The sequence below is a fragment of the Anser anser genome, assembly GCF_964211835.1.
Source record: "Anser anser genome assembly, chromosome: 5".
Classification (NCBI taxonomy): domain Eukaryota; kingdom Metazoa; phylum Chordata; class Aves; order Anseriformes; family Anatidae; genus Anser; species Anser anser.
The window spans coordinates 16,378,126-16,385,112 of NC_139725.1; the positions used below are offsets into that span (position 1 = coordinate 16,378,126).

At 35.0% G+C, this 6,987-nt stretch overlaps 2 protein-coding genes across 2 annotated transcripts in view; one reads left to right on the top strand and one right to left on the bottom strand.

The window, feature by feature from the left end:
- Positions 1 to 6,987, bottom strand: part of LOC310900530 (uncharacterized protein) — a gene marked incomplete at its 5' end in the record, with an annotated part of 545,595 nt that overhangs the window by 347,545 nt on the left and 191,063 nt on the right. The window lies entirely within an intron of this gene.
- LOC310899750 (uncharacterized protein) overlaps positions 1 to 6,987 on the top strand; it is a 566,537-nt gene that overhangs the window by 79,798 nt on the left and 479,752 nt on the right. The window lies entirely within an intron of this gene.

Below are 6,987 nucleotides of genomic sequence, written 5' to 3' on the forward strand. Positions count from 1 at the left end.
TCAGATATGCAATGTACTTAATGCATTTTTTGTTCCTTTATTTGTAATAGAAAAACACTCTTCCCTTCTTTTTTCAGAACCTTAGCCTTAATATATTCTACTGAGTTTTCCATTTGAAGACTTTATATAGTTTTCTTATCTCAGTACTCATTGGGCTTTATCTGTCTATAGTAATCTTTGTCAATTTTAACTCAAAATTCAAAAATGTTCACATAAGGCACTACACAATAGAGCATTATGACAAACTGCAGTTTCCTCAAAACTCATAATATACAACCGTAGTTCACTTCCAAAACTTACTTTAGAATAATTATCTTTTTATTAAGGAAGATGAGTTATATGCAGGCACCCAAGTTAATGTTCTTTTTTTTTTAAATGATATTTCTTGGAAGAAAAATATGAAAATAAAAATAAACAGAAATAATATTGCTTATACTTAAAGCCTAGCCATAGGCTGAACACCATTGTGACAGGCAGAGCACTGGCATTGGGCTAAAAAGTACACATATCAAAGAAAAGAAGACTAAGATTCAAAAAGGGAAAGGGAAAGGGAAGGGAAGGGAAAAGGGAAGGGGGAAGGGGGAAGGGAAGGGAAGGGAAGGAAAAACAAGAAAAAAACTGCAAATGTTGTATCTACATGATCAAGGTATGATTTTCTTTGAATGCATAGTATGATGTCCCATGCATGGAATAACTAGCTATACTACATATGATATCATGTTTTTTCCAAGTGAGGTTCATTCTTTCTAACTTTGTATTTTTACTGTCTCCATCTGTACTTTCTGTTAGAGAAGAAAGGAATAACCACATTCACGGTGTGGTTCATCTCATTTGAAAGTAGACTTCTAAAATGTTATAGGAATTGCTCCCTAAATGTATTTTGATTCTGTTTCCTTAAAAATAAATAAATAAATAGATAGATAGATAAGCCCCTTTACACTGACTCAAAATGGGGACATCTACAGTATAAATGTTTCTCTGTTCATCTTTCTTTACCATCTCAAATTCTAGAACTCACCTAATCTGTATATTGTGAAGAGTGGGCTACAACTAGAACATCCCAGGGAATGTATATTGGTCAATACCAGCACATACCCCTCTACTGAAGGAGGCAGCACCTTCATTAAGGTTCAACAGAAGAGTTTTTGGGAGATTAAAAAGCATGGCAGCTGTTTTTATGTGGAATTTGACTATGTAGCAATACCAAGAAGTGAGTAGGGTAGGAGGGAGGAGTTTTGCAACCAAACTCTTTTGTGGAGGCAATAAGAGTTCCAGGTTAAAAAAATAAATAAAAATAAAATAAAATCTTTTGTAATTATTGTTTTTGGAACAGGACAATACCTCCCACTCTTCTGCAGCGTTGACTTTTAACACATCTTGTATAGAGAACACGTCAGTCCTTTCTTGTTCTTCAGCACATGAGCTAATGCAATAATTATGCTTAAACACAGAAATTATTGATGCTGAAAAAGACAGGTGTTCAAGTTAAAGACCAGAACTACCATATTTTAATCTGGCTACTCCGTAGGTGTGCATTATAATATAATCTCTGATCATATAATTATCATTCAGTTTTCTGAAGAAACTCATCACACTCGTGGGAGACAGACACCATACTCATTAGATAAGCATCTATTTAATGTAGTCTTTTAATCTTGCTGTCCGAGTCCCTCACTCATTCTAATTCTCATTCCTAGTTACTATCTAATGGGACATTTTAATTACTGCTTATTCCAATTCTAGAGACATATGCAAAAGAACAACTTTTGAACAACTTGAAAACTTTCCAGCCACCGTCAATTGAATTTCTATTTATTTGTCTGTTCTTTCAATATTCTTGTGAATACTATAGTAGAAATTCAAGTATGACCTGTCCTTTGAAAGATATAGGCAACAACAAAATCTGTAGGAAAAAGCTTGTGAAACACTTTCCAGACTTTTTCAAAATTGGACACCTAAAGTGGATGAAGCATGTTACTTGCAAATTTAGAACAGGAATCTTGTCATGCAGTAGGTGAATAGATGCTCTGCTGCTCATCTAACTATTTTTCTTTTGAAAGAACCACTAAAGTCTGTGAATAAGGCTTAGTTTAAACAGGCAGAAACTTTACCTGATGTTTAATGTCAATTTTGGTTTAGAGAATAAATATCTGTATCGCCTTGCCTAGCTTTTATCAAATTTATTCCTTGAAATATGTTGTTGATCTAACAAGCACTTTCATTCCCAGTTAATTGAAGTTACAGCCTTTGTTACAGACGAGCATTCTCCTTTCAATGAAAATCATATGTAAGAGGGCTAAGCCTTTGACCTTAGCATACTTCAGTGCATCTGTATTCTTTGTCCTCCCTTGACTGTTCTCCTGGGACTGTCAATTCCCTCAAAGAGAAAAATAGGTTCTCCCAGATTAAGTCTTCACCAAGCCTCCCTGTCAACCCACTGCCTGCTACCAAGCTTTGTACAGCCATGAAAAAAAACGTGTAACTTCTGTAAGAGAAAAGGAGATACTGCGTAGAGCTCTACAGCTTCTTTTTTTCAATTCATTGTTTCTCTTCCTTGCCATAGACCCATGTTAGAAACTTATACAAATGAATATTTATCCATTTTTTCAGGTGATATTTAAATCTGCTCATAATTACCATTTTTTGTTAGTAAATTTTAAGTGGTTGGCTGTCTACATAAAAGGGGTACAAAAATTATTTTCAAGTTAATTCTTGTAAATACATTTTAAAAATATTGTTTATCTACTTGCTTTTCTCCATTTTACTTGGATATACTTTGGCAAAAAAAAAAAAAAGGAAATATCGTGTGATTGAAAAAGACTAACTAAAGACTAACTAAAGACTAACTAACTAAAGACTAACTAAAAATACTAAGCAATTATGAGGAAATTAGAAATCTAAAGGAGGGTAAAAATCTCATAAAAAGAAAACTAAAATGTTTGGTTTTATATGGATTTATTTTGAAGGCTGTTTGCCATATGCATTTAAATTTTTCTACCACCCTTACTCCCCTCTCCAACTTACACAAAAATGGAGTTTCTGGAATAATCTATCATGAGTGACAACAAACTAGAGGTTTTTTAATTGTCAATCCTGGTTGAGTTCAGCCAAACTTCCTTATCTTTTTCAACTCCTCTGTTCTTCCTACATGCACAGAAGATGAAGAGTTTCCAGTAAAGCTAGCTGAGTTCTGTTTCTGAATTTTGAAGTGTCCTTACCAAAAAAAAAAAAACTAATTAGTAACAATTAAGTTTTTTAGTTTTTGTTTTTATTTTTTATTATTTTTTTTATTTGAACTGTTTAAAAGCAGGAGGTTTTGTATGTTTTTTTACTTCATTGAAACCATTATCTTTTTCATTCTTTTCACATTTTTCCATGTGATAAACTAATTTTGAAAAGTTAAAGAATTAATGAAATTAGAACAGTATGGGTGGGAACCGAAAATAAAATGCAGCAGAGAACAAATTAAGTTTAGTCAAACTAAATCGATTAAATCAAAAAGGATTAGGGAAGGAATGGAAAAACAAATGTGAAACTTTGTGAAATAACAAACACTTTCTGCCTTGGAAGTGTTTAATATATAATTATGTATTTGACTTCTAAGTAGCTTTTCACAAAGGATTGGCCATTTTAAGAGGTAAAACATTTCTATTTGAAAATCTTTATCTGATCTTTACCTGCTATAGAGTATGCATGATTTAATCTGTCTACCAGTTCTGTCACCACTTCAACAATGTTTTTGCATTGCTTATGGGAAATGAAGCATTCATTCAGATTGCAAATTTGTGGAGGAAAAAAAAATCAAATCGAGTTACATCTTAAGATTTTTCTCATTGAAATTCTGCTTTCACATTTTTGACATGTATCATGTATCTTCTGTATTTTAGTTGAACTAAGAGCTATACATTCATAAATGAATAGATCAGCATCAGAAAGTAATATATATTAAGAGTTGCTTACCTGAAAACTGTTACATGACTGCGTTCCTGGGGTGACAACTCACCACACTATTAAAGGACAAGCATAATGGCTCTGCTCAAACAGGGTGTAACGAATGTTGCATGGAATTGTTGCCCACTCGTTGTTCAACCTAAAAGGAAGAATGTCAAATGAGGAAAAGGTGTAAGTCTGGTGGCAGCAATGAGGTGCCACGGGGTCAACCATATCCTTCAGCGTCAGAGGCACCTCTAGAAAGTTCTGCATCTAGAAAGCTCTTTCTGTTGCAATAGGTGGGAACAGAGTACATCTAATTAGCTACCCATTTGCTTATCAAAAGCTATGGTAATTGAAGCAGTTTATGATTATATGATAATGTATTTGCTTCTCTGAACTCCACCTGCTTAGAACAGGGATGGTTCAGGTAAGGATACTCATGAGCAATGAATAACTTAGGAGAGAGAAATATTGCTCACTGAACTACTATTTTTCATTTTATTCCTGTAACTAAGTTGCCCTTATTTCTCATGGCAAATACCAAACTCTTCTGGAAGTTCTGCATGCTAAAAGGAGTTACTAAAACTGGAAAACTCCCAATGTTATCTTGTGCCATCATGTTTTCTCTTGGTTTTAGGGTCCTCTGCAATAGAAACACAGAAAAGCAATAATTCAAATTCCAAAGGAAATTAGAATTCCTATTACTCCTTATATATAGATAAAAGGCTACTGTAACATCTCCTAATGTGTCTAGTGTAGGTGAAGGTTCTTCTACTATTCCCATATAATTTCTCCAGAGAAAAATGCCTAGTTCTTTATCTTTTCCTGTTTGTGTTATATAACAAAAGAGACACAGGCAGTCCTTGACTCTGTACTTCAAATGAAGTTTAAATAAATAAATAATGATTTATGCATTTAGTTCAATTAAAGTCTTGTTATAATACCTCCAGATATTCCTGACCTTTACCTAAAACCTGGGTTGTGCTAGCTTGGCATGGCGTTTGGTATGGAGTAACATGACGTCTGGCTTGGCAGTACCAGAACAGCTGAGAGCTCAGGGCAGGACAGAGCCTGTAAGGTCTCTGATGTCTCAGTATGGTTCTGCTCCCCTTGCATTGCTGAAATACCATGGTAGGGCTTTATAGCTCTTCTTTACAACAAAGTATGTTTTTGTTCACAGCACTTAGAAATGAAGACTATGTCAAGTATTTGGCCTGTTTCATTTACTCCGTGTAATGCAGAGCATGTTTTTACATTTTATGTCTGGTTTTGACAGAAGTTTTGGCTTAAATCTTGTTTGGTTTTTAATAAGTGTGCTTGAGATAGATGCAGTTTTACACTGTTTGACATAATGTACTGTGTAGGACAGAATATAGTTATATGTTTGCAAGTAGTGTTTGATACAGAATCAGGATGGTAGTTACTTATGCCCACTTTTTTTTTTTTCTTCTTCTTCCATACTAGTCAGTACAAAAATCAGCCCCTATATCTTCTACTAGAGTATACAAGGTTAATCACACTTAAAATACCTTTACAGGTCAGTGATCATTATATCTAATGTAAAATGATTAAATATTAACATATAGCCAGTAACACAGTTGGATTCCCTGGTTCCCACCCTGCTGTAAGCTAGAAAGGAAGGGGGAAGCAGCAAAAGAAGAAAATGATCAGGAGTGAATATAGAATATGGCAGAAGAATTACTTTTTTTTTTTTTCCCATTAAAAGCTGAGCATACAGTTCATGTTGTGTATTAAATATTCGATAGAAAAGCTCATTTTTGGTTATTGGAAGTACAATTTCCCAAGTGATGGGAGAATGTCTTGACTGACCTCAATCTTTTGGGAATCACTGCATTTTCATGTAAGTAAAGATGCTTAGATGGCTCTTTTGAGTGGAAATTTTATATGCAATGTTCCTTTTGCCTTATGTACTATATTAAAACAATGATGTGGTTAGACTGCGCAGATGAGAGAGCTGGTCCTCTGCACGCTTTCCTGCTGACTTAGAGGAAATCATTTAATTTTCTTGATCTTCTGCGTAGAAATCATTTGACTTTCTTGAGCCTCTGAGTCCATCTCTACAGGACTACAGATGTCCATAGTCCTTCAGAACTCTTGAAAAGCATATTTTTCTCATGAGGAACTGCTGGATCCAATTTGATTTTATTTTATAGCAAGTGAGTCAATGACGGTAGATTAGATTTTTTTTATTTACTTTTCCCCAGTAAATCACTGGTCTCTCTTATTTCCTTTCTCCATAGTGATCTCATATATCCAATATACTTTTATGTTACGAATTTCCTACAGAGGTAAGGCATGGGCATGCAAATATCCTGAGATGGATGAGGGAGAGGAACCATGGTGTCTCTCACTCTGGATGATGAGATGATTCACTAGATGATTCACTCGTTCCTTCTTATCTTTTGTGAAACTATCCCTGATGGTTTTTTGTTTCTTTCTTTCTTTCTTTTCTTGCAAGCACTCAAGCCAAAACATGTAGTTGCCATGCAGATATGAGATGTCACCAGATTTGTTTTGACTTATGTACTTTCTTTAGTTCAGTTGACATAACCAAACTGCTAAATAAATGACTTCTGGAACTAACCATGTTGCAGTTGTTTGCACGAGGCACTCTAATAATGCACCTCATTACAGGGCTTATAGTAAGGTAGCTGCTCTCAGATCCTTCTCAGTTGGAGGAATGCGATAAAATTCTGTGCCTTACTGGCTAAAGCTCCTTGCTACAGTCTGGATTGCCTTGCTGTGCTGAAACCCTGGCTTCAAGCCTGCCTTGTCCTAACCCAGGATTGCTGCTGCTCATTGTTTCTTTATTCTGTCTCCCTTTTCTCCTTGGACAGCAGGTTCCTCCTGCTGACAGCTGTAGTAGTCATGGTAAGACTGAATTTCTACGTCTGTTGGTATTATCCATATTGATTAATTTTGGAAGAATGGTGGAGAAATACCTGGTTGACTATGGTCAGAGCTGACAAGTTTGGTTGATTTTATTTACTTAGGACTCCCACTGTGCCTCCCTTGCAGTGCACATCCACCTCT